The following is an 8,922-nucleotide window of genomic DNA, read 5'->3' on the forward strand; positions in this document are numbered from 1 at the left end:
CAAGGGAACCATTTTAAAGACAAACCCGCCTTCTACAACTACTACTACTACTACACTCGCGGGTGTTTCAACTTCAAAACTGTAAAGAACAAAGGTACAGCAACGCAAACATCCTCACTCTCGAAAGTGCAGTGCTACTGATTGTTCTACGAGCACAAAACCATAAAGATCTCCAGAAGAATAGCTCCCCGCGTAATAGTTATATAGATCTACCGATACTAACATAAACAAAGGAGGAATAACAACAAGCAAGGGAGGAGCCGTTTCAGAGACAAACGCCGCCTACTACTACTACTAATACTACAATCACGTCGACTGGCTGAGGTCAAATTTAAAACCATGAAATCGTCCTGTCTGAAGAGCACTACTGCTGACCATTTCTGCAAGCGCAAAAGCATCACCATGAAAAATAAACGTGCTTTGGAAGACAATTGTGAGTAGCAAGTGTTTGCATATTAGGTTCATGTGTTTAGCTATGTGGGTTAGGCTATCAAGAGGAACAAGTACCTATGAATAAGCTAAATTCTTTAAGAGTAGGACAACCTCCGAATGGTAGCTACTAGGTAAGTTGTGTTATTTTCGGATAGGTCATGAGTGGCATTCTAGGAAAACTTAGGGTTAGGTAGTTCCTGGATCCTAAGCTTATTTCCTTGTTAGTTTTACTCATTATTCAGTTTAACTTTGTTACTTAAAACTGTTTACAGGTATTCTCCTACTTATGGAAAAATCATATCTCAAATATACCCTAGCCTACACTAGGGTAATTGGCACCATCTCTACATAGGTATAGGGTAGCCTACCCTACACTACTTTATACATAGGTATACAGTATAATAATTATTAGTTTCAGCATATTTTCTAGGTTCAATGTAGGCTAGGTATATGTGCTTATGAAAATTCAGTACGAAGAAATTGAATAAAATTAAAGTGTTGGCCTAGTGTAGACACGAATACAGTAGCGTAGCCTACAGTATTCTCTATATTACACATACGGTATAGTAATTTATTAATTGATATAAGCCAATTCTGGAGGTTCAGTGCATTCTGACTATGATATATTAGTAGGAAAAAAAATTGGACACAAAACGAGAATCAGTCAGACATTAGTACAATTGAGTGATGTCAGGCTGCTGATGGCTGCATATAATTATAAAATAAGTTCTACACCACTTCACTGTATCCAATAATATTGTAGGTATTCTTGTATTATTGCATTATAAAATACTAACATATAGGTAGTGGTCAATGTTTTGATTTAGAAATCAGTTGGTGGCCCATACAAGTTTATTTCGCCATGTTTAACTCAATTATGAGCAAATTTTCTAGCTTCTAGTTAGCATAAATGAATATCCAGATACTTTACTTATATGAGACAAGGTCATTGTTCGTTAGACAACGTGTTTAAGTTGAAATATGACTTGAATACATTTGTTGTGAACTAAATTATTTTTTTCAAAGTTTACAGGAGTTTTATCCTTGTTGCTATTGCATGATAGTCATTAGCAGTATATTTCCTTGCTGAGCTTTGATCTATAGCAAATAAACTTTCTGCATAAAAATATCATTCCTATGCTACATATCATCATTTATAACATGACTACGGTAATTGCTTACTATCATTCGATTGTTCACGACTACACATTTACATTTACACAATTATAACGTTTAAAACAATACCTTCATCATTCTCTTTGCTGTTTTCAGACTTTTTTTACTAGAGGACGGGATAAATTTAGGCTATTGTAATTTGGTCTCTCTCGCTCCCTGAGTATACTCTGCTGCCTGCGTCCATTGCGAGTGAAATTTTAAAATAATTTCAAAATATTGTCGTATCAGTATTAATTGTTAACCCTATCGTAAAATCGGATTTAATCGTAGACAATTATTGTAACTTGAACACTACCTGTATTTTAATTCATGTCTATTGTCCTTTTCTGCAACAATAGTAACCCCCAAAAATTAAAGATGTTTCCAAATTAGATATACACAATATTGCTACTTTAATTTTAACCCAACCCCCGCCCCCTTTCATTTCTTTTTCTTAATATAACTGAGGCAGGAGGGCAGGGCAATGCTACTTAGCTTTGACATCCATCGCTTCCAGGTATAAGAACATTCTTAATTTTGTGGGCTATCCTTATGTATTCCCCCAGTTTTTTTTTTCCGTGTCTATATGTCCTGATCTGTTTTTATAATTGATTTACACATGAATAAATGTTCGGTGATGTCCCCCTCCACTGCATATATCACAGACCTCGTCCTGAAATTTACCCATGAAGCTAGCCTTTAAGTTCAACATATTCAGTCTGGCTTTCATTATGATACATGCGTCCTTTGTTTCCAGTTCCTTATGTTTTTGTTTTCCTCGAAGTTATCTGTGAACCTCAGCTTCTTTATTCTTTCCTCTTTTGTTGAAAGTCTCCTTAGATATCTTGATTAATTAATTATCTTTATTTCCTTATTCAGTGCTTTTTTTTGGCATTCCTCATTCCATTAATTTCTATATTATATTTGGTACATGTGTTCACCAAGCTTTTTGTCCAACATTGTCCATAAGGGGCTCTTGGTTTTGAAAAACCTGCACATATACTGCTCATCCTGATCTGCTTGCTCTTTTATTCTGGTTCATAGTCAACTTGTCTCATTTCTTGGTACCTTTTTTGGCATATCTCATTCCATTAATTTCTATAAAATATTTGGTACATGTATTCACCAAGCTATTTGTCCACAATTGTCCATAAAGGGCTCTTGATTGCTCTTCTGCTATTTCTTTGATTGATTTTTTTTTCTTTGAAAAACCTGCACATATACTGCTCATCCTCATCTCTGCTTGCTCTTTTATTCTGGCTCATAGTCAACATGTCTTATTTCTTGGTATCTTGCCTTTCCATTTATTATAGCCCTATTTTGGCTTCTGATTCTGTGACTGTATTTTACAGTTTTCTACCATATTTGCAGTGCTCTTGAAACGCTTACATTCTCATCTTGGTCTAACCGAATTTCGTTGTTACTATAGTCCTATTCTGGCTAATGACTCTGTGGGGGCTGTATTTACAGTTCCTGTCATATTTACATATAACCCTCTTTGTAGAACTTGTACGTATACTGTCCTTTTGGTTTACCTCTTTTTGTGCAGGTACTCACAAGAGTCTCCTTTCTTGCACTTTCCTGTCGTAGGTGCAGGTACTCACAAGTCTCTCCTTTCTTGCACTTTCCTGTCGTAAGCGCAGGTACTCACAAGAGTCTCCTTACTTGCACTTTCCTGTCGTAAAGAACCTGCACTCTGCTCTTGTTAGCTTATCCTTATCTTTAGGTGCACTTTGATTTTCCCATGTTCTTTGTTTTCTTTCCAAACCCTCTGTTAATCGTGTCCCTATTCAGGGCTTCGCTATTCAAGCATTGCTTGTTGTCAGGGTTAGGTGAGTTACTCTCTAGTCTTGACATTATTTTAGTGGTCCTTTCCGTGATTGTACCTTGTTTGTTTTCCATATTCTTCACTAGGTTTTTCAGGTCTTCCATGAAGCTCCAATGATTGCGTGACTGTTTTTCCTCTGTTTCTTGCAGTTTCTCCGTTTCTCCAATTGCTTTTTCTAATTTTTCTTTGTATGATCTGCAATCTTCTTTGAGTAACCTTAGTCTCTCCAATTGATTTATTCTCCTTTTTTACTTTCTCTGCACTTTTTATTCCATCCAACACCATATTTCCAAATTCTTGGTGATCTGGGATTTTTCCTTATCCTTCTCATAGCAATTTCCTCATCCTGACTTATTGTTGACCCTTTTTTGCCTGTACCCTCCATTACATTCTATACACAATACTAGTGTTTGCTTCCTCTTAGCATCTCATGCAATAAAAAACCACCTATATAAGCTTGTTTTCAGCAATTTCTCAGTTTCTTCAATTGCTTTTTCTAATTTCTCTTTGTATGATCTGCAATCTTCTTTGAGTAACTGCAATACCAATCTAGGCCTTTTTCCTTTTCTGTCATTTTTATCGACCCCAAGAAATTCTTCATTTGAGGCTTGTTTAGGCCTGTGCAGAACAATTTTTTGCATTCATCACACTTGGCTTTCGTCTTCTGGGCCTAGCTGGACCACATGGGCATGACTTCTTATCACTTGTCGATTCCTTGTGGGTGGATGTAGCTAAAAAATCATCGTCGTGGTCTAAATCTATTAGCTTACTGTTGTCATGAGGTCCTACCTTTTGAACATTCTTGATGTCTAATAGGAGACGTCCACTCCTCTAGAGTTTTATCTATTGCTTCTTTTACTTTGGCCTTTCTGAAGGGTTTACCTGCCTACCCCTGGAATTCATTCTGACTTCAATTTTCATGACCTGTTGTTTTCCACCTTCTGCCATGTTTGTTTCCCTGACCTGGCTGGATGTCTCCACCAACACAACTTTACCTTACCTTTTCAATCCAGATCTGAATTCTCCCTCTGCTAATTAATTTACATCACACCTCCCACTAGTTGCTTTGCCATTCATAAAATTTGGTACCCACTTTCAATTAGGACAACAGCCAAAAAATAAGCTTCTCCCACACCATATCTGATATTTTTCTGTCTCAGGTCCCCTGTATGTTCAAGAATTGTGAAGCTGGGGATTGTTCATTATGGCAAGTACATGGACCTTGAATCGTCATGCAAACGAAAATTTAAGGAATATAGAGAACTTTGCATGGGGAATAAAAAAGCTACTGTAGAAAATAATTCACATACACAAGCAACTAGTGGTGAAATTTTTAACAACGATGGATGTGAAAATAATGTCTTCTCCTAGCTTACTAATTGCTTGGCAATCTGTGTGTGGGGCTATCAACCTTTTTTCTTTTTGCTTATACAGATTTCCAAAGAGTATCTGTTGACAGTTTCCTCAATTTTTCAGTAAATTGAATATTGTAAATCAGCTTTTATTTCCTGTGTTGTGAAGCTATTTATGAAAAGAGATTTGTGCTAACTACATTTAAAATTAACACTTTTCTTGTTAGATATTGGAAAATATTGATTTTCTTTTTCAGTCTTGCGACCTCTTGTGATGACAATGACAAAAATTGGAAAGTAGGGTGCAAGATCAGCAGAAGTCACTAGAAATAATGATAGGTACCATCGAACATTTGAAACAAACTCAGGCTGCTGCACCCACTGGACCTGATTTATCTCTGCTGGACGGATTGCTACCAATACAAGATTGGTAGACTTTGAGGACTTTGAACAACAGATAAATGGGGACAGTGCACTTAGAAAGTCACTGGTAAGCTACATGTCAGTTACCGTGATATGCACAATGATGTTTATTACGCTTCAGTACTGAAAACTTTTACTTTGACATTACTAAAGATAAGAAAAGGCCATAGTGTGTAGAATGATTTCATTACTAATGATTATCAAAAACTTTCGTATAACCAGTCTTATTGAATGTTATTTCTAGGTACATCGACTCCAGATTCTTGGGGGAGCAACCGTCAAAGCAGCAGTCAAAACCATGATTGACTTCTGCATGACAAGTGGACTCCAGTATGAGTTCAACTGGGAAGGTCATCTTGGCTGTAAGACTAAAACAAAATACATGCAAGAAAGGTTCAAGAACAAGACACTGTGTGGATAAATAAGTGAGTGCTGTATAAGCTGTTGGTGTAGGGTATGGCTTTTGCAGTGTGTTAAATGGCACTTTGTAGTACTGCCTATAGCTAGCTTTTTAGATGGGGATGCATGATGCAGTGAAGTGCCATGGATGCTGGTGATAGTCAAAATATAAGTACTAGTGAAACCTTCAAAACATGAGTTGCGTTTTGATTTTCATCCACACATCAGTAAGGTTTAAAAGTAATGCAAAAGTAATCCATTATAAAAGTGCAGGGTTTAAAGCCAGAAACCATAAGTGCCATTACATTTAGCCTTTGGTGTAGGGTAGGCTTTTGCATGTGTAAATTGGCATTTGTAGTACTGCTATTGCTAGCTTTTTAGATGGGGATCAGATGCGTGAAGTGCCATGGATGCTGGTAGAATAGTCAAAATATAAGTACTGTATGTGAAACCTTCAAAACATGAGTTGCATTTGTATTTCATCCACACATTCAGTAAGGTTTAAAAGTAATGCAAAGTAATCCATTATAAAAGTGCAGTGTAATGTTAAAGCAGAACCATAATGCCATTATCATTTGCCTGTTAGGTGAGGGTAGCTTTTGCAGTGTGTAAATTGGCCTTTGTAGTACTGCTATTGCTTTAGCTTTTAGATGGGGATTGCAGTGTTGAAGTGCCAGGATTCTGGTAGATAGTCATAAAAGTATGTATGAAACTCAAACTGAGTTGCATTTGGTATTTTCATTCCACATTCATTAAAGTTTTAAAACCCCTAATAAAAGCAATATCCATTATATGCGTGTAAATGTTTAAAGCACGAAACCATAAGCCATTATCTTTAGCCTTGGCAGGGGTTAACACCAAAATCAAATCCCACATTAAAAAGGACTTAAAACTTAATTGTTTACCCTTTAAATGAATTATACTTTGACATCCACTTCTAAAGTTGGATCTGCCATAGGCCTCTGACCAATGTCTTCCACTGTCTTGGATTAGTTTCACTTGCTTGAGAGTACACAAAGTTGCACCATTTTTTTTCCTTTTTTTTTGTCCACTTTTACCTTCCTGTATAGGGTTTACTTTTCCTACTTGACCCCTTGGTTCAGAGGTTTATGCTTTTCTAACTTAGATTTTAACTCAAATTGTAATAATCGTGGTATAAGTAACTGAATATAAAGGCTTTTTATATTGTTGGACTATGTGTAGTACTGCAGATATGCAATTTACTAATATTGATTATCCTTTTCAGATATTCTGGTGAACAAGACACAATTATCAACTGATGAAACTGAAGTAGGGAAAACTATGCTATGCAGTGTGACAGATACTTTGGAAGGAAAAGACAAAGACTTGCACAGTCAGCAAAGTCAAGATGAGAAATCCCAATTCATCTCAACCTAATTCTGGTGGGGATCCTGAAGGAATATAATATAGAGCACTTCTGCTGACTGTTGTCAAGGAAATTATAAATATTCATGTAATTTGTTTATCACTCAATTTATCTTATTATTGTCAGTCTCTTGATTAGATTTTTATATATTTAAATGAATAATGTATTATATTTAAATGAATAATTTGATGTAGAGAAGTATCATTCTTTTCTGTCTAATGTTTGTTGTGACTTCATGCAAGATGCCACATCCATTTATCTAGTACATACAGTGCTGTACTTAATGAATGGCAGTTTGTGTTCCTGCATTACTTTTTTTTTAATTAAATGGATGTACCATCTTGCACGAAGTCACAACAAACATTAGACAGAAATCCATGAATATTAATAATTTCCTTGACTACATCATCAGCTAGCTTTTGTAAAATATTGTATATAGAAATCAGATATATTAAACAATTAAGGAGTTTATGTAGTATGTAGTGAGATATAGAGAATGCAGTGGGTGTTTCATGTATATATATATATGGTACTAGTTACTGCAACTGTTTTGTTAACCATTTTTTGCATTCTAATAAAAATTTAATTGTGACTATGTATTTTGATGTTAAACACCAGTATAATGGAATCCCATTTTTTTTATGTGTTAATGCATTTATTGAAATTATTGTTTACATGACAGCCACAATACTTGATCACAGAACAGTTTTTAACAGAGTATTGATTTGTTTCTATTGACTGATATATTTTGCATGAAAAAAGTGTTTCAATTATTTTCAAAATAGTTTTGTCAATACCTAAATACTTGCCACATCACCCTATACTACTTTATCAAAATAAATTTAGATGAATATTGCAACATACAGATACATAAGGGTATACATTTTGTCCAGAAGACTATGAAAGAAATGTTTTATATCTGTACATCACCCTGTTGTAGCTAAAGTTTGAAAATAAACTATACAATGTTTTATGCATGTAACTATATTGCTGATAAAAGGTAAAGTAAGGAGATCGAGCTTCTAACATTTCTTCCAGTGGGGTTTGATCACGTGTCTAAGACCACTGAAACTGCCAAAGGATTCCGATTTTTCATTGTATAGTTTATTTTCAAACTTTAGATACAGCAGAGTGATGTACATAGATATCACATTTAATTCTTTCATATCATGCATTGGAATTATCTGGCAATCCATAATGACATAAATTGGATACTGGTAATCGTACCAGTATCTCGCCCAAAATAGGGAAGTTGGTAGTCCAAAGTTGTTCCACTACTGGTCCAACAAATGCATTGGCGTGATTATGGATTGCATGTATTGCCCCAACATTCTTACAACACAGTGCCATTAAGGGGCCGGTGTGCAAACGGATAATGGATATAAATTGGACCGATACTACTGATCATTTGTACCAATGCCCGAAAGTCTGGATCTCCAGCAATGGGTCAATGTATGACCAATACTTGTGTGTTTGCTGGGTGGTTACTGTCGTTGTGGTGGTCAGTTGCTGGATGACGACCTCCAAGTACCTGACCGTCTTCCCCTTCAATTGGGTTGAATACCTGGCTGCCGGACGAAGCTCCTCTGTTGCTAGAGGTTCCATTTACGTCGTTGTCATTTATTCCTTCATTTCTTTCCGTCATTGCTGAGTTTTGCAATTTAACCCATAGCTGGGCCCTAACCCATTAGGGATAGGTGCTCATTTACAGCTGAGTAGACTGAGGAAATTATGGTAAAGATCCTTTCCCAAGGAATCAACGCGAGAGAGCGGTCACCCATCCAAACGACTGACCAGCCCCAATGTTGCTTAACCTGTCGATCGACGACCTAACCCACTCTGCCATGGCGCCACACATTATTATTATTATTATTATTATTATTATTATTATTATTATTTCCTAATTTGCAGCCTCATTGGGACCCACTGCCGCTCACGTCCCCCAA

General features: G+C 36.1%; 1 long non-coding RNA gene across 1 annotated transcript; it reads left to right on the forward strand.

Moving 5' to 3' along the window:
- Nucleotides 1-300: 300 nt before the first annotated feature.
- On the forward strand, nucleotides 301-5,568 carry LOC135204488 (uncharacterized). Its single transcript, XR_010312248.1, has 3 exons — nucleotides 301-433; nucleotides 5,025-5,257; nucleotides 5,435-5,568. It is a non-coding gene; the product is annotated as an uncharacterized LOC135204488 (long non-coding RNA).
- Nucleotides 5,569-8,922: the final 3,354 nt, after the last annotated feature.

This window comes from Macrobrachium nipponense, chromosome 47 (assembly GCF_015104395.2).
Source record: "Macrobrachium nipponense isolate FS-2020 chromosome 47, ASM1510439v2, whole genome shotgun sequence".
Taxonomy (NCBI): domain Eukaryota; kingdom Metazoa; phylum Arthropoda; class Malacostraca; order Decapoda; family Palaemonidae; genus Macrobrachium; species Macrobrachium nipponense.